The sequence below is a fragment of the Oreochromis aureus genome, linkage group 4 (genome assembly GCF_013358895.1).
Source record: "Oreochromis aureus strain Israel breed Guangdong linkage group 4, ZZ_aureus, whole genome shotgun sequence".
Taxonomy (NCBI): Eukaryota; Metazoa; Chordata; class Actinopteri; order Cichliformes; family Cichlidae; genus Oreochromis; species Oreochromis aureus.
Genome location: NC_052945.1, coordinates 22,142,027 through 22,164,729, shown reverse-complemented (window position 1 = coordinate 22,164,729; position 22,703 = coordinate 22,142,027). Strand labels below are relative to the sequence as shown.

The 22,703-nt window shown below is 38.6% G+C and overlaps 2 long non-coding RNA genes and 1 pseudogene across 3 annotated transcripts; all 3 read left to right on the top strand.

Annotated features, from left to right (window-relative positions):
- Nucleotides 1–7,534, top strand: LOC120439909. 2 transcript variants are annotated; one of them, XR_005612828.1, is made up of 4 exons: nucleotides 1–491; nucleotides 1,488–1,701; nucleotides 6,372–6,829; nucleotides 7,255–7,534. It is a non-coding gene; the product is annotated as an uncharacterized LOC120439909 (long non-coding RNA). The 2 variants fall into 2 exon arrangements; XR_005612827.1 differs by lacking the exon at nucleotides 1–491 and having other exon boundaries at nucleotides 1,266–1,701.
- A 1,224-nt stretch (nucleotides 7,535–8,758) lies between these two features.
- On the top strand, nucleotides 8,759–13,803 carry LOC116329291 (annotated as a pseudogene).
- Nucleotides 13,804–14,305: 502 nt separating this feature from the next.
- Nucleotides 14,306–15,419, top strand: LOC120439910. Its single transcript, XR_005612829.1, has 2 exons — nucleotides 14,306–14,690; nucleotides 14,779–15,419. It is a non-coding gene; the product is annotated as an uncharacterized LOC120439910 (long non-coding RNA).
- The last annotated feature ends 7,284 nt before the right edge of the window (nucleotides 15,420–22,703 follow it).

The window sequence follows — 22,703 nt, the reverse complement described above, 5'->3', positions numbered from 1 at the left end:
CAGCTGTTAGAGTGTTTGTGTCCCAGATCTTGATGGTTCCATCGAAACTGGCTGTGGCGAGCAGGTTGGGATCATCGGGCTTAAACTTGCAGTCGAAGATGGTTTCTATGTGGTCCTGAAGAAGAAGCGACACAGTGAGCTGAAGCTCCTTTTTTGTCACTCACATTTGAGGATGCCACAGAATACCAAGTCTCGCAGGAAGTCCCACTTCTTGGCTCCCATGTCATAGAGCCCCACGCCTCCGTCCATGAAGCAGCAGACGGCGTGGCCCGGAGGCAGAGAGAAGGAGCGGTTCTGCGACAGGGTCGGGGGAGGGACCGCCTCACTGGTGGAACTGGTGTACTAACTCTTACTGGGGGAGCAGGAGCTCTGAGCTGCAGAGAGAAGAGGGCTGTGACACAAAGTCACCTGTGGAAAGCGTTAGCCGGATCCAGGATTTTAACAACAGAACCTGATGCAGGCTGAAACAGATGAGCTGCAGCTGTAATCCTGTACGTGCAGTGCAAAAACAAAATCCTGCTATCTTATAAATAACATTTTTAACATCAGATCCTTTGGAATGTAGTGTTTCACCGGAGAACAGTCACTGTGAGCTCAGAACTTCTGGCCTTCATTAACACTTTCGTGATGCTGAATTTAACCTTTTAGACAGCAGATACACAGAAAAATCTACTTTTCATCATTGGAAAGTGGAAACAATCCAACACAGGCAGTTCGGTTTCTGCAGAGTTTGTAAAACTCTCTGTATTAATGTGAACGTTCACCCACATCCACTGTCAGGCCTGAGGCTCCCTCTGCTGTTCAGGATGTTGGCAGAGCTCAGGAGTGTGACGGGCGGCTGAGAGGAAAGCAGGCCTTCACCTGGCCTTTAAAAAGATCCTTACATCTTTGTTTAACTGCTGAGTAACTTTCTGCTCTTTAAATGTCTAAAGGATGTCTAACACTGCACAGCTATCAATCTGTTTAGACATTAGTGAGAAATGAATGATAAATAGTTGGATAGTGCATATTTAATCTTTGCTTCCACCTCAGATGGCTGGATGGATGGATGGATGGATGGATGGATGGATGGATGGATGGATGGATGGATGGATGTTGGGTGGATGGGTGGATGTTTGGTGGATGTATGTTGGGTGGATGGATGGATGGATGGATGTTGGGTGGATGTTTGGTGGATGGATGGATGTTGGGTGGATGGATGGATGTTGGGTGGATGGGTGGATGGATGTTGGGTGGATGGATGTTGGGTGGATGGGTGGATGGATGTTGGGTGGATGGATGGATGTTGGGTGGATGGGTGGATGGATGTTAGGTGGATGGATGTTGGGTGGATGGGTGGATGTTGGGTGGATGGATGGTGGATTAATCATTTGAATAAATCAGCCGTAGATTTTGTACGTGTCTGTTGGGTTCTGCTGTGACCGACTGCTCCGTCTTGACTGAAACTGAAGCTGTTTCAGTGTTTCTCATCTCTCCTGCCGTTACAGCTCATTTACTAAAGACGGTACCTTTCTTGGCCAGTGGGGAGTTGAGGACATGCAAAGCGTGAAATCCCATCTTTTTCAGCTTAAAGCTGTCCAGCGGAGTCGAGCGAGACACGTTCCACACTCTCAGCACGCCGACCTGCGAGTCTGAGGGACAGAAACTGTCAGGATCTGTGTCGTGGATGAGAGAAGGAGGACCCAAACGCTGGACTCACAGGTAGGTAGGTGAAGGTTGGTATTTATTGCCGATGGAATGAACAAACAGAACAGAGGTAGGAAATGGCTGGCTGGCTGGACGACTGACTGAATGACTGAAGGACTGACTGAAAGGCCGAATGGCTGGCTGACTGAACGCAGGCGTGGCGACAACATAACATCACCAGAACATCAATGACACGACAGAGAAGTGGTAAAACTGAGGAACTTAAATACACAGACTGGATGATGACGATAATTGGACACAGGCGAATACACAGCTGAACATAATGAAACAGGAAATGGCAGGAGTGGTGAAAACAGAACATGAACTGAAAACGCTGGGTCAATGACCCAGGAATCCTGACAGAAACAAATCACTGAACACGCCTCGGAGGCTCTTTCACACTGTAAATATATTCAGTGAACCAAACTGAATGTGTTATTGTGGACTTCACAAATCAAATGTTCTCATTATCATGCAAATTCAATTCAATTCAATTCAATTCAATTCAATTTTATTTATATAGCGCCAAATCACAACAAAAGTCGCCTCAAGGCGCTTTATATTGTACAGTAGATAGCACAATAATAAATACAGAGAAAAGCCCAACAATCATATGACCCCCTATGAGCAAGCACTTTGGCGACAGTGGGAAGGAAAACTCCCTTTAACAGGAAGAAACCTCCGGCAGAACCAGGCTCAGGGAGGGGGCCATCTGCTGCGACCGGTTGGGGTGAAGAAGGAAAACAGGATAAAGACATGCTGTGGAAGAGAGACAGAGATTAATAACAGATATGATTCGATGCAGAGAGGTCTATTAACACATAGTGAGTGAGAAAGGTGAGTGGAAGGAAAAACTCAATGCATCATGGGAATCCCCGGCAGCCTCGTCTATTGCAGCATAACTAAGGGAGGATTCAGGGTCACCTGGTCCAGCCCTAACTATATGCTTTAGCAAAAGGAAAGTTTTAAGCCTAATCTTGAAAGTAGAGATAGTGTCTGTCTCCCGAATCCAAACTGGAAGCTGGTTCCACAGAAGAGGGGCCTGAAAACTGAAGGCTCTGCCTCCCATTCTACTTTTAAATACTCTAGGAACAACAAGTAAGCCTGCAGAGCGAGAGCGAAGTGCTCTAATGGGGTGATATGGTACTACAAGGTCATTAAGATAAGATGGGGCCTGATTATTTAAGACTTTGTATGTGAGGAGCAGGATTTTGAATTCAATTCTGGATTTAACAGGAAGCCAATGAAGGGAAGCCAAAACAGGAGAAATATGCTCTCTTTTCTAGTCCCTGTCAGTACCCTTGCTGCAGCATTTTGGATCAGCTGAAGGCTTTTCAGTGAGTTTTAGGACATCCTGATAATAAAGAATTACAGTAGTCCAGCCTGGAAGTAATAAATGCATGAACTAGTTTTTCAGCATCACTCTGAGACAGGATATTTCTAATTTTAGAGATGTTGCGCAAATGGAAGAAAGCAGTCTTACATATTTGTTTAATATGTGCATTGAAGGACATGTCCTGGTCAAAAATGACTCAAGGTTCCTCACAGTGTTACTGGAGGCCGAGGTAATGCCATCCAGAGTAAGAATCTGCTTAGATACCATAGTTCTAAGATTTTCAGGGCCGAGTACAATAACCTCAGTTTTATCTGAATTAAGAAGCAGAAAGTTAGCGGCCATCCAGGTCTTTATGTCTTTAAGACATTCCTGCAGTTTCACTAATTGGTGTGTGTTACCTGGCTTCATGGATAGATAGAGCTGCGTGTCATCTGCATAGCAGTGAAAATTTATGCTATGTCTTCTAATGATGCTGCCTAAGGGAAGCATGTATAATGTAAATAGAATTGGTCCTAGCACTGAACCCTGTGGAACACCATATTTAACCTTAGTGTGTGAAGAGGACTCTCCATTTACTTGAACAAATTGGAGTCTATTAGATAGATATGATACAAACCACTGCAGTGCAGTACCTGTAATACCTACAGCATGTTCTAATCGCTCTAATAGGATATTATGGTCAACAGTATCAAACGCAGCACTGAGGTCTAGCAGGACAAGCACAGAGATGAGTCCACTGTCAGAGGCCATAAGAAGATCATTTGTAACCTTCACTAAAGCTGTTTCTGTGCTGTGATGAGCTCTGAAACCTGACTGAAACTCTTCAAATAAGCCATTCCTCTGCAGATGATCTGTTAGCTGTTTGACAACTACTCTTTCAAGGATTTTTGATATGAAAGGAAGGTTGGAGATTGGCCTATAATTAGCTAAGACAGCTGGGTCTAGAGATGGCTTTTTAAGTAAAGGTTTAACTACAGCCACCTTGAAGGCCTGTGGTACATAGCCGATTATTAGAGAGAGGTTGATCATATTTAAGATCGAAGAATTAATTAATGGCAGGACTTCTTTGAGCAGTTTTGTAGGAATGGGGTCTAAAAGACACGTTGATGGTTTGGAGGAATTAATTATTGAAGTTAACTCAGAAAGATCAATTGGAGAAAAGAGTCTAACTTAACACCGATGGTACTAAAAGTAGCTGTAGATAATATTACATCTGTGGGATGATTATTGGTAATTTTTTCTCTAATGATAAAATTTTATTTGTGAAGAAGTTCATGAAGTCATTACTAGTTAACGTTAAAGGGATTGTTGGCTCAGTAGAGCTCTGACTTTTGTCAGTCTGGCTACAGTGCTGAAGAGAAACCTGGGGTTGTTCTTATTTTCTTCAATCAGTGACGAATAGTAAGATGTTCTGGCTTTGCGGAGGGCTTTCTTATAAAGCAGCAAACTATTTCTCCAGGCTAAATGATAATCCTCTAAATTTGTGACACGCCATTTCCTCTCCAGCTTACGAGTTATCTGCTTTAGGCTACGTGTTTGAGAATTATACCACGGAGTCAGGTACTTGGTTTGAGGCTTTAGTTTTCACAGGAGCTACAGTATCCAGAGTCGTGCGTAGAGAGGAGGTAAAATTATTAACAAGATAATCGACCTCTGTTGGAGTAGCGTTCAGATAGCTGCTCTGCTCTATGTTGGTACAGGGCATTGAAGATGATAACAGTGGGTGGATTATATTCTTAAACTTAGTTACAGCACTTTCAGAAAGACATCTACTTTGATAAAGTCTACTCTCCACTGCTGTGGAAAGAGTTAGCTGGTGGGGTTGTCGATCAGTCAGATAGGACTCTGCAAAAAAAAAAAAAAAATTAAAATAGACGGGTGGGGATGGCGTTGAGGAGGGGCGGCCGTTTTAATGTGCTGCCCCAGTTTATCCGGCGATCTCTGTAAGAATCTATGGATAAAAGATGGCAGCAGGAGAGCGGCATGTCCCACACACCGGCTGCCTGAAGCACACGTCCACCCGCGCAAACAGAAGGGAACACACATCCCACGTGAACACGCGGGCTTTAACTCTGGTGATGAACATGCCGGGCGCAGACGGGACCCAGGCGAGACACTGCACGGACGCGGCAGCTGAGGGGAAGCAGAATGACGTGATGCAGGCCAAGGCCTCGCTGTCCACCAGCCGGATGCCGTTATGGAGGTTAGACACTGAAAGAGATGGCACCAGTTCATTGCTTCTGTGGGCGAATAGGCCACAGACCAGAAGAAAAGCTACTTTACCGCTCTCAGATCTGACCTAGTAAACAGTCGGTCCCACTCCAAGGCACTGACAGGGTCCTCCTCATCCGTCCCCTCTAAAGACTCCGGACGAAGCACGTGCTTTTGGCTTTTACTCCCTCAAGAAGAGAACAGGGGGGTAAAAGTATTTTCTTTGGACACACTGAATTTGCATGATTCACAGTTCAAAATAATCCTTCTTTATCTAAATTTGGTGCAGGTTCCTCACTTGGCCCTCTGTCTGACACAAACTGATTTAGCCCCTCCCACTTTTTCCTCTGATTGGATAAGCTGGTTTCAGGGCGCTGTGTGCCAGTCACGATCATATTAGGAACGAGCACCCGCCTGACTTCCTGTAAGAACGGCCTTTAATACGAATGTTTGTGCAGATCTCTGCGACATGAAAGCTGCGTGTGCTCTGCATCACGTCTCTAATCTGGATACAAAACACTGAAAACTTACAAATATAAAATCAAAATACTTTCTTAACATAGTAACACTTCACACAGTAATCTCCTGTAATTAAGTGGAATTTAATTGTATTTAATTTGAAGTATCAGAGTAATTATAATTACACACAAATGCTCAAAAGTAAAAACACTAAGAGGCTAACAAGTCAGCTTTTTACAGGAAACGAAGACATAACAATATTCTAAATAAAACCATAAAATATGTCTCCGCCCTCCAGTTTAAGTGCCCTGCACTTCCAGGTTTCTTCCAGTCACTCCTTTTGAAAGTTTTGTTTGAACAGTGAGTGTGAAAGAGCTCAGAAACGCCTTTAAAATCAAAGAGCAGCTGAATAATAGATGCTCATCGGCATAAAGAATAATAAATATAGGGTTATGATACAGCCGGCTTGCAGCGTGTTTACGCTGAAAGATGGAAAAATAAATATTTATTTATTTGCAAAATTACCATGAAATTACACTCTACTTAAAATTATGTACTTAAATGTACTTTTTGGTTTCCTGTGAAACTTTTTACCTGTAGCTTACCTGTAAGTATTTTTGTGTAAATATAATTTATTGTGATTTCAAATAAAATCCACTGACATTCCTTCTCTTTTCAGGGGAATGACACTTGTTGTAAGATCACAGACCTCCAGACGTCCACACACTCCAAGCCCGTATTGGTCGGGCTGAAACACCGACAGGCTCCCGTCTGTGTGTCCAAACACCAGTTTCCCCTTCTTGGTGGGGTACCATCTGAAGAGACAGATGTCAGACAGGAAGGAGTGGGCTTCTTTATGCACCGTGACCCCAGGATCGGGACCTCGGTAGACCCAGATGTACAGCGGACCGCGCTGGGAGACGAACGCCACTCCGTCGGCCGAGTTCCAGCACCAACTGACTGACACAGGGACGCCTGAGAAACAGGAAGAGGCTGTGAGGCTTTACAGATTCTGTGCAGAAACAACCCGGCGTGGATGATCCAGCTACCTTTAGTGTTGTCGAGTCGCGCCACCGCCTTTTTCTCTGCTACGTTCCACACGATGAGGAGGTTATCTGCTGAGGCTGAAGCAAACAGGTCAGGGTTGTCGGGGCACCAGCTGATCGCTGTTATGGTCTTCTTGTGTTCTGACATGATTGTATATATGATGAATTCATCAAATCCCAGCCTCTAACACAGTGCGCTGAACCTTAGCTTTGAATGTCCAGTATATTCTAATCAGTGCAATTTAAGCATTCACTGAACCTACAGTATCTACACCTGTGTGGTAAATGTGTGGTAAAGCCACAGATAATGAAATTTAATTATTAATACAATATACATCATGAAAAACGAAAGCTGAAATTGATTCAGTTTAGTACTTTTCTCTGTATGCTCTGTGATTTTAGAGGCCTTAAATTCTGTGATATATGCTGTAAATGATTTTCACAGAGGTCTTAAAGTAGTTAAATCACTGCTGATAGTCTGGTTGTTTATATTTTCACATGTTTTTGTGTTTGTAGGGCTGTTTGATGACGATTTGGACTCCTCTGGGAGATGACGACACACCCACATCTGTTCCATACTGCAGCCATGGATGGTGTTACGGCTCTGAGTCAGATTTGGGGCATCAGACGCACACACTGGAAAACCAGCACCTGGACTTCATGCAGGAGAGACGGCCTCAGCACAAGTGCCATAGATCATTAGAGGAGAGGGATTAAGGGACTCTGACCCGAAGGATGGAGAGCCGGTCCAGACCACCTGTACAGGGGTAACTGGGATCTAACAACTGCAAACAGAGAAATGGTTAGGGCATGCAGCGATCCACTGTGTAACTCAAAAAACTTTCAGGCAGTGTTTTAAAACTCAACCATGATTCAAAAAAAGAAACAGCATGTGGCATAAACGCTAATCACACTTGGCAATCTTTCTTCAATCTTTAAAAAACTTATTAGATCAGATATTGACAGTGGCTGCTAGAATTACACTAAAGAAAAGAGCAACAGTGAATAATTCATATGCTTTACACAAATGCTTAAACTATAGTAAACAAAAAAAAGGAATAAAAGTTCTTAGATAACTACAGGGCAATCCATATCCACAGTGCCTGGGATCAGCAGCCCATGTGATACCAAATATGCAAAATGGTAGCTTTTAAAACTGGTTGCATTATTATTATTATATTGCTACAAGATTTGAGAACTAAAATCTTTGGCAAATTGATAAGAAAATATGGATGTGGTACACATGCAAACTGACATGAGAAATTTAAATGTGCACTTTGTTTCTCTTACTGGCATAAACACACCTCACACCTGCTGTTTGTGATGCTCCGTTGCACTTTGCATTCTTTCACTTCTGTGTTTTGGTACTTTTTTGAGACCTAGTTGTTACTCAATGCTTCCGCTTGCTGCTTGCCCTGATCACACTGCCTTATTATGCATAACAACTGTGCAACAGACTTCCTGCCCTATTTTCGCCTTGCTGAACAACTCTAAACAATGTAAAAGTACAACTCTAACGTAGCTTAATGACAACTGAAATTGAAGAGTTCTGCATTCACCAGAATCTGAAGGTATGTATAATTTAGATAAGATTAAAGTTGTTCCTTGTTGTGTTCACACATGATATTTATAATGAGTTTTGTAAATCAAACTAATCTCTTCTTTATTTCAGTGCCATGGATTGTGTCACCAAACATCACATTGTACCCAGTCTCAGATGGGGAATTTGGAATCTCACCAGTAAGGCTCATCTGCTAAATGGTTTCTTTCCAGACAAACTGGCTTTGGAGTGCTTTCAGGACAAATCACCAATGAGTCAAAACAAGAAGCCAAGCAGAACGAAGCTACAAAGTGAAGGGACAGAGCAGAAAACCTTTAGCCTGAGCAACAAACTCTCAGTGTGGGGAAAAGGATCAACTTTTACCTGCAAAGCTAATCACAATTATACTGAATATAAGAAGACAATAAGCATTTGTCAGAGTAAGTATGTACAGCTACTGTCTCAAAGCCCATATTCAACATGAACATTTGCAGGTATATCTAAAGCAAATTAAGAACAGTCTTAAGATAAAGTTTATTAATTAGCATGTTTTTCTTTAATTCCACAGAAATTCACCTTCCATTCATGTAAAGATTCCCAAGTTTAAGACTTAAGCGTCAGACTCTAATGTGCAAGGAACATGTTGGGTCCACACTAATTTTGATGCCATGATCTCCCGGCTGAGAGATTGGCACCACAAATGAAAAAAATGTGCAGAGAGTAAAACACAACTCTTATTATCAGTAAACTTTTTTCTTGAGTCAGAGGAAGCAAGTAAAGCATTTAACATGCAGAGGAGAGCAAAGGTGTGTCAGATCTGCTGAGAAGACTATAAATATTGCAGGTAAGATGATATTAGCATTACAGGAAATTCAGGCATCTTATGACCAAAGAGGACCTTAAATAATATTTTTACTTTTTTTTTTTTAAATTGTCCTCCAGGTTAAACTCCATAGAAATCAGGATCTTGCCCAGATCTGCTGAAGGGAACAACTGTCCTCATGTGACCTCTACATCACCTTACAAGTCAATGGTGATTAAAATTAAAAAAAAAGAAAAAAAGATTTTCCTGAAGGCTGAAGGCCCTGGCCTTCTTTTAATCAGTAATCAATTCACAGTCCCTCAGACGTACTGGAAGAAAGACAAAACATTTACCTGCAAAGTCAATAAGTTTATAGTCAAACTCTACCAGCTATATTTTTGGTAACAAGCTACTCTTGCTTCACTTTTAGGCAGCTGATTTAACTTTGTTGATTTATACTTTAATGGTTTCTGTTAAATAGATTAATTGATGCCCTGATTTGTCTCACTTTAGTGGACCCATCAGTGGAGCTTCTTCTGGTCCAAAGTAAGGAGTCAAGATCACAGAGAGTCTTATGCTCTGGATGGGTCTTCAATGCTCATATTAGATGGTTTAACGAGTCTCAGCAAAGATCTCCAACAACCACTGATATCAGCATGAGAGTAGATGGACATGCTAGAGTGACCAGCCAACTTATAATTGATCACTCTGAGTGGAAAACAGGAAAGATCTTCACTTGTACAGTATCTGACAGGTCTCTGAATAAAAATATCACAAGAAATGTCAATCTCTGTTCAGGTAAAGTGAAAATACTATTATTGTGATACACATTAAGATTTTTTTTGTTTTTGTTTTGTTTTGTTTTCGAGTACCTCCATCATCCTCACAGCTAGTTGGGGTTTATGTTCAGGGACCATCACCACTGTAGCAGCCTGAGAACAAAGGACCCGTGACTGTTATCTGTCTTCTTGTTGCCCCTAGTCTAAACGATTTCTCCATCACCTGGAAATTAGCTTGCAACAAAATTCCTGACTGTTATGTCCTTACTAATCCTGCAGTGAGTCACAACAATAGGACAGAGACTCAACAGAGCTTCTTTAATGTGTCAGCAGAAAATTGGGATGCAGATAAACAAGGGTTTTGTGAAGGAAAACATCCATGTTCCAATCAGGGCAATGAAGACCATATAAGCAAAAACAGAGGTAATGTTTGAAATGTAACAAATTGATTACAGATCTTTCTAAACTTCATGTTCCTCTGGTTGTGACTATATTTTTATGGTTATCTCTCTTTAGTGTTTTTCAAGACCTTCATGTGCCAACAGTGAAGACAATGCAACCAACTGTCTCTGAACTTTCAGTGTCTGACATCCTAACGCTTGTTTGCCTAGTGTCTGGATATTTCCTTGCTAACATCAAAGTGTTCTGGGAAGAAGATGGCCAGACTCTCCCATCCATGCATTACGTTAACAGTCCTCCATGGAATTACTCAGGGAGCAGCTCTTACTCTGTGAGCAGCAGACTAAACATATCCAAAACTGAAGACAAAAGGTCTACGTATCCTTGTGTTGTCAAACATGAGTCATCTGAAGCACCTGTTGAAGCCACTATAACTGATGTGTTTGGTGAGCTGCTGTTTAGCATTTAACATTAATCTTTTATTTCCATTATATTAATTTGAACAAAACTGACTAAAAATGATTAACTGATTACTAAAACTGTAATGCACATCTTTCCAGCCTCAGTGATCTACAGCCAACCATCTGCCTACTTGCTTATGGGCTCTAACTTGCTTTAACTTGTGTGCCTGGTTTTTGGCTTCAGCCCTGTATCCATTAACATCACTGGGTTTCCAAATGGAGACAAAGAACTGCTGAACTACAAAACTAGTGACCCCAAAGATGCCCAGATGGAAAGTTCAGTGTCCAGAGCCACCTTGACCTGTCCCAAGTAAAAGAAGTGTGATTTATTTGATGATATTGAGCATGCTGATGTGAGCTGAGGAAAGCTAGAATGCGGTGTTCACCCTCATTTTCATCATCACCACCTTATTTGGTATCATAGTTACATTGATTAAGGTAAGCGCCTGTCATTTAATTGTGTAAAAGTAAGATTCCAGTCTAATTTTTAAATTATACTGTGCATTTTTACTATAATAATAATAATAATAATAATAATGATAATGATACTAATAATAATAATAAACACCATGTTTATCCTTCAGAAAATTGCTTCATGCACCAAGATATTTTAAGTCTCAGATTTTCCACAAGAGTGAGACAAAGCTCCATGTGCAGAAGCAGCAATATAGTTTCCACCTCTATGTAAAAAAACTACTCACTGGTTGTAACTATATTTGTAATTTCAAGATGCCGATAAATGTGTTGGTATGCCAGTGGTGTTATGAAGAGGTGCATTGATTTAAAAGCACAAAGACTGTTGTTATAACTCTTCTTCATTGCAAACATATGTAGTGTCCTTGTAAATCTGTAAACTCCCTGTCTTTATATAAATTGCATTTGTGTACTTTGTGGGTTTAGAGGAATTCACAACTGGCAGGGAGAGCACTAAACACACTAAAGCTTACTATTGGCAACCTCTGAAGTGATCTGTTGCGCATTCAAACTATCCCATATTTTCACATTAAGAAAAACACATTTATTAACATTGGAATACCAGTATTTAATACACTACCAGGACATCTCTCTCATTTAATGTTTTTCTTTATTTTCATGACTATTCACATTGTAGATTCTCACTGAAGGCATCAGAACTATGAATGAACACATATGAATGGCCTGACATCATGGCTCGTCCTTTCCATAGCATTTGTGTTGAACCTCATCGATTGCTTTTTTGCTTCCCCCTGAGTTCTTGTGCTGCTCACTATTTCACCATGTACCAGGACACACTGATTGATGGTGAGTTAATGATACTTAACATTTTATCTGTCTCACTCGTTTCTCTGTTATCATCTCATCAAATGTTACAGGTCAGAGTATGGAGTCCATTCCTTCCAGTCGTGTAGAGAAAAGGCCTGGGGAGACTCTCAGTTTCTCCTGTAGAGGATCAGGCTTCAGTTTTGATTGCTGTGTTATCTGGTCTTATCTGATCTGGGACAGAGAACCTGCAGGAAAACCCCTGGAATTGATCGGGAGCGGCTTTTTCAACTTCCAGCAGAAACAGTTATGCAAGCAGTTTGAGAGGACGTGTAGAAATCAGCAGAGATGATAGCAACAGCATGGTGTATTTGATCTGATTTGATTCAAATTTGAGGCCAGATGATTCTACTATTTATTACTGTGCCAAAGAGAAACACGGTGGTTAAAGCAGCTGAAGAGGCTTTACAAAAACATCCTGCCATCTATTTTTAGAAGAACCTAAAGGAAGCAGTTGTTCATCAAAAACAGGGACACCGGCTGATGAGACAGTTGTAAGAAATTTCTTTAATAAAAAAGATGATAATGATAATAAGAAACATTATTTAGAAAAAAAGCAATTTTCACTATATTTTTACTATATATATAGTATATATAGTATATATCTACTATATATCTTACTATCTAATTTTCACTATATGTACTTTTTCCTCTGGTCAACCATTCATAAAATTTTTAATAAGTTGACTTAACGAGGAAATAAAAACTTTAAGATCAAGGATCTCTTCTAAGAGAGTGTTTGTCAGTGTTTTTCTGATATCAGACAAACACAGAATACTGTACCCAGTTATGCCAGTTATTCTTTAATTTATTTTTATGTGGCTACTTCTCAAATTCTTTTAAAAATATGAATTTAAACCACATTATCTCATTTTTGTTTGTTTTTTATTAACCATTTTGACTAAACATTAAGCTACGTACACAAAGCTGTGTTTGTGTACGTACACTCAGACATGACTCGCTCACTGCTTAAGATTCCTTAAAAATGCAGTTTTCCTTTGTTTGACCCAAAATCATAGATCTAAAATCCATCTGAACAGATAACAGTCACATTTGACCCAGAAAAGAACAAAAACATTCTCAATACTCTTTATTAGTAGAAGTAACATCAGCCTGCCTTTTGTTTCTGTTCATACTTCACTGCTCGCACAACTCATCAAAACAGCTGTACTTTTATCAGTTAGAACTTTAGAGCTCTCACTTTCCTGTCCAGCATTTTTAATGTTTTCAGTCAAATTACTTCAAACTATTTTCAAATATGTATGAGAGAGTATATACAATAACACACGGTCAACAGCAGCAGTGAAATTGCTTTTCAATTGAAAGCAAATATGAACACATGCTCTCAGAACAGGTTTAACTGCAACAAATCTGCTGCTGTTGCTCATCTGCTCAAAGGTTCAGATGTTCTTCTGCATATCTTGGTTGTACTGAGCGGTTATTTGAGTTACTGTTGATTTCGGCTCAAAGCTGTCTGGAAATTTTCCTCTGACCTCTGACATCAGCGAGGCCTTTTCTCCTGCCACACACTGAATATTTTCTCTTTTTCAGACCATTCATGGCAGATCAGCAGTTTCTAAAACACCTAATAAAATGGCTGCTTAATGCACTTTATGTGATGTTATTGGACAGTAGCTGTTGCTATAATGTCACATTATATCTGAGCATTGATTAATTATTGAGTACCTTGTCTGTGAAGGTTCTCAGTCATCCAGGTCATCGTAGTCAAAGGAGCTTGGAAAGAAAAGCGTCTGGACTTCTTTAAGTTGCTTGAAGACGTTTCACCTCTCATCCGAGAAGCTTCTTCAGTTCTAAGGTCAAATGGCCGAGAGTCCCAGATTTAAACCCAGTGGGAGTATGCAAATGTGAACATTGGCATCCTTTCGAGGATGCCAATGTTCACATTTTGGACAGAGAGGACAGATGGTTTGAAAGAGGAGTGAAAGAGGCCATCTATGTCCACTGTGAGCGACCATCTTTGAACAGAGGCGGTGGTTTACGACACCAACTGTCTGCCATCTATAATCCAGTTTTGAGTTCCCTCCCCAGACGACTTAACGCCCACTCACATCCTGGGCCATCTGACCTCAGGAAATCACATGATAGGGTGGGGCCAGGTTTCACAATGAGCTCACCCGAAACCCTGGCTGATTAGGTCCCACACCCACTTTCACACCTTGGCGCATGTGATTAGAGGATCACCAGGGGGTCTTTTGTCCCTCCTTGGGGGGATACTCCCACTGGGTTTAAATCTGGGACTCTCGGCCATTTGACCTTAGAACTGAAGAAGCTTCTCGGATGAGAGGTGAAACGTCTTCAAGCAACTCAAAGAAGTCCAGACATTTATTAATGATAAATTGTCAATCTATTTTTGTCAGATGTTAGGGCATTTATATAATAACAGACACACTTATGGGGGAATTCCTGACATTTGTCAAAGTTAGTCAGAGCCATGATATCATGATATATAGAATATGAACAGTCACTCCAAAATTTTCATAACAGGTTAGACTAATCTAGTTTTATTTTCTGCGGGGTGGAGTAGATGCAAAACCCGAATGTTTTTCTTCTCCATATATCTGACTTCAGAGAAGATAACAGACTTAAGGACACACAGTCTAACAGTATGGAGTACAGGACAGGACTGCTGCTGTTAACTATCTGCTGGGCAGGTGACAATATTCATAGACCCTGATATTACACAAGATTTATTTCTGTCAACAAACTATTTAACTTAGTGTGATTTGGTGCTCTTGACAGGTGTTGATGGTCAGACTCCGACAGAATCTGAACCAGCACTTAAAAGGCCTGAATCCCACAGACTGACCTGTACAGGCTCTGGATTCACATTCAGCAGCTACCCTATGAACTGGGTCTGACAGGCTCCTGGAAAAGGACTGGAGTGGATCGCATTTATACACACATATATTACTCATATCTATTACTCCCAGTCAGTCCAGGGTCGATTTACTATTTCCAGAGATGACTCCAGCAGTAAAGTCTATCTACAGATGAACAATCTGAAGACTGAGGACACAGCAGTTTATTACTGTGCCCGACAGACACAGTGAGAAACAGTGAGACACAGCAACAGGAGAGTCATACAAAAACTACTTCCTCTATTTACCAATAACATGTGGAATACTGAATGTTGTCAAAAAAGGTGGCATTTTCTTTAGAAATGCGAGATGAAATTTTCCTCAATGTACTGACACTAAGTGGTAATACACATGTCGCATACAATGCTATTCTGTATTAAAAAGTGAAAACAACATTTTCAGAATTTTCAGAATCAATAAAGTATTTATGAGCAGTACATGTGGTCAAAATTTAACTGTGTAAAATAATGTCGACTTCTGTGTTGCAGTATTTATATAATAAATATATATGTTTAAAAACTTTATTTGAAGTAAAATTGATCTAAAATTTAGGGAAAACACAAAAAAGTGAATTTCTATTCTTTTCTTTTTTGTGCGTAAACAAAAAGTGTGAAGAAAAAGACACCGGAAGATTAATTAAACAAGTGACTAGAGCTTTTTTTGTTATACTGTTTTCTTATGCACTTGAAACAAGTGTTAAAAACTACTAAATGTCAATTTGACTTCTTGTTTTTCAATGTTTTTTTTGTTTTTTTAGATTTATGTGTAAAATGTTTCAAGGGGAGTGTTTTTTTGTTCTTCTAATCCATTGCAGGTTTATGGAAACCTGGCCTGTATTATTACACTGAGACAATGAAACACTCTTGATATATAAAACATTTTCTAGAAACATTTTTTAGAAAGATAAACTGAAACTAAAGGACAAAAAACATTGCATTAGATTAAATGTATTTCATGTGAGGAATTTTAACAATAATTCATTTGAAGTTGTGTGTGTGGCTTTCTGATAAATAGGTCCCTCCCTGGTAATGTGACAGTGACACAGTTTGTTGCTGAGAAAAGCCATCTGGGGCGCACTTACGCCTGTGGTGTGCTGTCAAATACTGTACATTTGTGTGTTCTATAGAAATAAAGAATAATAAAGGAAATCATTGAAAAAATGATGAAGTACATAAAGAGGACAGTGGACAGCACTACAAGCAGTATAAGACATAATGGTACGATTGTCTTGAAAAAATGGTCAGTTTTAATATTTGAAAATTAAAATTTGCTTTAAAATTACAAACAATATACCAAACACTGACAGAAAACTGGCAAACTGTACATGTTCATTTTTTTAGTTTTTTACTTGTCAAACAGCAGTATTTTTTCCAGGGAGGAGGAGTCAATGCAAAACTCATATATTAACTAACTTTATAAGTGTTCAAGCCTAAATCAGGGACCCAATCTCATATAGACACAGCAGACTGGGCAAAGACAACTGACTTTAACAATGACCGGACCTGTTCATTTAGTTATTTTCCTGATTCTGTTTTGTTTCTTGGCTGGTAAGGACATGCATTTTGCTGAACAAATTAAATGATATGAAGAAATGCGAAAACTAATGAGCTATTAACATTTGTGTAGGTACTGGGGGTCAAACGCTGACGCAGTCTGAACCAGTGGTTAAAAGGCCTGGAGATTCCCACAGACTGACCTGTACATACTCAGGGTTCAGCAGTGATATTGATGCTGCTTGGATCAGACAGGCTGCTGGAAAAGGACTGGAGTGGATTGCTTATATTGAAGATAATAGTAGATATATCTACTACTCTCAGTCAGTCAGAGGCAGATTTACCATTTCCAGAGACAACAGCAGAAAGCAGGTGTATCTGCAGATGAACAGTTTGACGTCTGAGGATTCAGCTGTTTATTATTGTGCCAGATACCCACAGTGACACAAGAGGAAGAAACGCTGTACAAAAACTCAGCACATCAAACCTATTCCTGTTTTTTTTTTTTTTTATCATCCATAATCGTACATCATCAACACTTTTAAAGAAGCTTTATCAAGAACTGTCAACAATAAGCATTCTTTTGGCATCTTTCTATGTGTTAATGTTAACATCCCCTGTGTAAATATGTTAAAAACTTTTTTTCTTCTCCTTCTTTTTTAAGAAATGCCCTATAAAACTTTGGATTTATTTATTTATTCTTTTTTTTTTCCGGGGGGGGGGGTCAGCGTCCATCTGAATGCAAAGTAAACTTCCTCACAGACTGATATAAAGACTTGATATACTGCAGTTGGTTGCAATAGTGGCAACATGTTCTCTGTAGCTCTGCTGCTGCTGCCGCTGCATGTCGTGAGTCTCTGTGATAGTGCAGCCAATAAAGCTTCTGACCTTCACCTGTCAGATCTCTTATTCTGTGACCACCTAGTGGGCAGCTTGGGCAGTCTGCAGCAAAAGGACTGGAGTGGATTGGGCTTGATACACTGGGGCACTCAATTTAAACATTAACTGTTGAACACATTCAGTATTAAATGAGAAACTTTAATCAACAGAGTGACACAGAAGTGACAGAATATGGAGCCTGAAGTCACTGCTGTGTAACAACCATCATTAAACCTGAGCAAAAACCTCTCAACTGCCTGAATAGTTGTAACATGAACCCACAAGAGGAGGAGCTCTCAGACCACTGATGAATTTGAGAATAATGAAAAATGAAAGTCCTTCACAGACTTAGTGTGCGAAAAGTCTATGAAATGCAGATCTTAAATAAAATATTATATTATGAAACTAATTTCAATTTAACGTTAAAGTTTAGTATCATTCTTAATAAACTGGTTTTAAATGGATCTTTGATTATAAAAACATTTGGGTTAACGTGACATTATATCAGTTAGTGGATGTTCATTTATTATAGTTTACTTTTTATATTGCACTGTTTTGCTTTCAGCTATTTTTCCCCTTTAAATTTACAGAAATTACATTTAAATCATCAAAACTCAAAGATACAATAACACAGCTTCATTGGGAAATGTTTTTTTTGTGATGCTATAATGTTCTGCTGTTTTACATTATATATTTTGGTGGCATGTGTTCATGTAAAGTGAATATTTTCATCTGCCTTGCATGTAAAGAATTTTTAAGAAATAATTATAAAAAACATTCAAATTTAGGTTTTAAATAACAATTTTCTTTTAATAATGCCAACACTATTTTTTTTTACTGTTAGTACTACAGTAAGACCTTAAGGTGATACATAAAAAAAGAGAGACAGTGACTTTTGGAATTAATATTAGATTCTACAGTTAATGATACTTAGTGACATAAAAATCAATACAAATATATGGTATAATTTTTCTGTTACTTCCACCTAGTGGTATGGTTATGCAAATCTTCAGGCTATGCAGTTTGTATCTTCTCCCTCTGCTTGTAAAGATTTTTGTTTCCTGTTTAAATAAATGTATGAAAGTTGGTCATCTCATGAAGGGAGGAGAAAAATATCTCACATTGTTTGTGCATTTCTAAGGTTAGTCTGAATTATTTAACATACAATGTGTTATGTAGAAATTGCAATGACAGAGTTTGTGTTTATCTGTGAGGAGGAGGAGCTGATGCAAACAACGACCTATATGAAACTATGATGGTTTAATATGTGATAAAGAATAGAAGGCAGGCAATACATGATTAACTCACACAGTAGTTTTCAGGCCCAGCTGAGGAATTGCATCCTCAATAAAACTAATTATAATATCAATCACAAAAGCACAAAGCCCCAGTGTTGACAAGGCAGAGTCATGGCAAGTTAATCTCAATAATTTATTTAACAAATTAGATCAAAAATAAGACCTGAGTTGCAACAAAAAGAAAAGTTAATTTACAGGGCAAGAACAATACCAATATAAGTCACAGCCACTCAGTCTGAGGCACACTTATGTCTGTGGTGTGCTGTCAAATACTGTACGTTTGTGTGTTCAGTACAAATGAAGAATAACATTGAGCAAAAAAAACAAAACAAAACAAAAAAACAATGAGTGGATGCAAAACTTGATGAAGTACAGGTGGAGCACAGTGGCCAGCACTAGTATCAGCATACGATACAATGTTATGAAACGACTGTCTTAATACATTGTCATTTTTAATAAGTAAATATTCTGTTTTTTTTTATTACAAACAGAATATAATAAAATCATAGAAAACTGGAAAATTGTACATAATAATTTTCAGTATTTTCTACTGAGGAGGAGGAGTCAATGCAAAACTCCTATATTCAATAACCTTATAAGTGTTCAAGAATACAAGTCAGGGAGCCAACCTCACATACCCACTGAAGATTGCACAAAAACAACTGACTCTTACAATGACCGGACCTGTTCATTTAGTTGTTTTGCAGATTGTGTTTTTTGTCTTGGCTGGTAAGGACTTTTTTTAAACAACTGATATAACTGACATAAAAAAAAAACTGATTAAACCAATGAATGGTTAACATTTCTGTAGGTACTGATGGTCAAACACTGACAGAGTCTGAATCAGTGGTTAAAAGGCCTGGAGACTCCCACAGACTGACCTGTACATACTCAGGGTTCAGCAGTGATATTTATGCTCACTGGATCAGACAGGCTGCTGGAAAAAGACCGGAATGGATTGCTTATATCAACCCTAGCAGTAGCAGCATCCACTACTCTCAGTCAGTCAGAGGCCGGTTTACCATCTCCAGAGACAACAACAGAAAGCAGGTGTATCTGCAGATGAACAGCTTGACGACTGAAGATTCAGCTGTTTATTATTGTGCTCGAGAGGCACAGTGACACAAGAGGGAGAAACTCTGTACAAAAACTCAGCACATCACAAAAGGAACAATTTACTTTCTGCTGTTCACATTGGCAGTAATGAACTGCAAGTCAACATCATTAACACAAGACAACAAAGGCACAATGATCTGCAAAATATTTAACAATATCTGTAATTAATTTGATAATCTATTTCAAATATTTACTGAAATTGCATTCTCTTATTTAGTTTTCAGACCACATGTATTGATCTTTAATAGTATCTTTTTTAATAATATAATTATTATTTATCATTACTTATTGCAGCCTGCAGGGAAATGATACCTGCTTATTCATACTGCAAAGATTTAGTAAAGAACAACTTTAGCAGCAACTTAGACTCTTCCAGCAAAGCACTGACTGCAAGTGGACAGATGGTGGAGACTGAAGACACTGCTGTGTATTACTTTTCAAGAGAACCACAGCAACAAAACATCCGTAGAGTGGAACAAAAACCCCTCAGTGGCAAACAGTTATAACATGAAGCCACCAGAGGAGGAGCCCTCACACCACTGATGAATTCAAGATATTACGTAATTAAATGGATTTTACAATGTGAATTACATTTAAAATGCTAGAAAAACAATGACTGATGTGAAAATGTGCGAGTCAGTAGATATTCCTTTATTATAGTTCACTTTGACATCTACAAACTAAAACTCTGCACAGATACTTTTGGGCTACTGTGTTTACCTCAGATTGTTATTAAATAAGCAAGCATCAGAATTTGTTTGAGGGTGTTTTTAATGTTGTTGTTTGTTTTTCACATGCTGTCAGAAATCCCAGTTAAAAAAAACAATTTTAACTGACTTTGCACTGTATATAAAACAGGTTAAAAAATATAGTTAATCAAAATTTCTTTTTTTATTCAGTTAAAAGTTAGGTTGTTTTTTTTTTTTTTCCGATAATGCTTAGTTTTAGCTTAGATTCATTGATTTTAGTTTTTTTTGTTTTTTTCGTATTACTGTATGGAGGACATATGTCAGAGGCAGAGGAAAATCTGTGTAGGAATTTTTACTACTTAGCTAAATTATAGACATTTTAATAATTTTATTGTACCTTTGCTGTTACACCCTATCTTCATTGTGATGATCCATTTATAAGCAGTATGTTTCTCACTGTTATGTTGTCATGTTATATTACAGTTCAAACAAGTGTGTATCACATGCCTGTTGTGTGAAGTGGAAGTCTAGTTTTCTAATTATGCAATATTGAGAAAATATAGATGTTTGTTTAAAGAACTGTTTTTGTTTCTTGCTTTGTGCTTTTAATATTTTAGATATTTCTTGTTAAATTTTACAGATTTACAGAATTTATGTATCATTGACAGTCATTGAGAGCAGGTTAGCCAGTGAATATTTATAAGAGTAATTTGATTAAATGACAAGAAACATAATATGCAAACATGTTTTAAAGCAGTTTAGCAGATATAATTGAATAAACAATTATCAAAATGAAATAATTAGGTTGGTTTCTATAACAATGAAAACTCAAAAAATAAAAATAAAGAAAATGTGAAAATTACAATAATGTTATTCAAAAACAATTAAAAAACGCTGATATATGCTACACCCATTAGGCCTAACTTTATAGGCCCAAGTTTAATCAAACTCGCTTCTGCCCAAAATATAGACATAACATAAACAATTATAATACAAGTCTTTAATGAAATGTCTTCAAAATAGAACTTAAGATTTAAGTTGTTTTGACTTCAATGAAGTGAAAGTTTATAAAGCTCCACATACCCGTGTTTCTAATCTGTCAGTGTTTTTCATGTTTACTTATTGACAATTTACTTTCATTTATAATTAAATGGCCATTAAATTTAGCATTAAAAAAATAGCAAATGGCTTTAAAATATTTTTGGTTGCAGCATGATTTCTGCTAAAGCTGTATTTAAAAGCCATGTTCTCATAAAATAAATATTGTCAACACTTCATTGCTTTGAAATTTAAAAAAACAATGTTGGTAAATCATACACATTGTCTAAAGCGGCACAAAATTAACCTCCTAGGACCTGCCGTCCGCATATGTGGACATCACATTTTGGGTTATTTAGACCAAAATACTGAATTTTGCTTTACAAGGGCCTGATACCCACTTACGGGGACATTATACTGCTACTGTTCTATCAAAATTTTAAATGAATATCCTCATATGTGGCTCTTATTTTTCTTAAAATCAAAAATAAGGTAAAAAAAAAAAAATCTGGTAATTCTTTGTTATTACATTCATCAGGCCCCAATGTGACCAAATATCAAAGAGAAATTAAAATTGCATGCCATGGAAGAGTTCGGGTCTTAGGAGGTTAAAATTATAATTAGCGCACACACAAAAAAAAAAGCAAAACAAATTGTATGATTCAGTTTAACTATAACTGGCTGTGATAAGTGCCCCTCCCTCCCCATGACTCTGATGCAAAATTTCCATTTGTGTAGAGTACTTCTATCCTGCACTAATTGTGGATCATTAGAGGTCAAATCCCCAGCCTCAGGATGATGGACACACTTACTCTCTTGCTTGTTGCCCTTTCTCTGCCCTGTGAGTGATCTTGTTTCTTTCTTGTTTATTTTATTCGACAGGACTGAGTGATGACACCTGTAATATTTCTCTCTAGGTGTTACAGGTCAGAGTATGGAATCCATTCCTTCAAGTCCAGTAGTGAAAAGACCCGGGGAGACTCTGAGTCTCTCCTGTAGGGGATCTGGCTTTACATTTAGTTGCTGTGAAATGCAGTGGATTAGGCAACCTGCAGGACAAGGACTTGAATGGATGGGTCGTGTTTATAGTGATGCAAGTGGAACTGACTGTTCAAGCAGTCTGCGAGGACGTATAGAAATCACCAGAGATAACAGCAACAGCCTGACCTATCTGAGACTCACAGTGTTTCAAGTAATCTGAGAGGCTGTACAAAAACTCCACACAAACTATTTTTTACAAAGACCTGAGTGGGCCAGTGGAGAATCACACCCAACCCACTATGAAAGCACCAG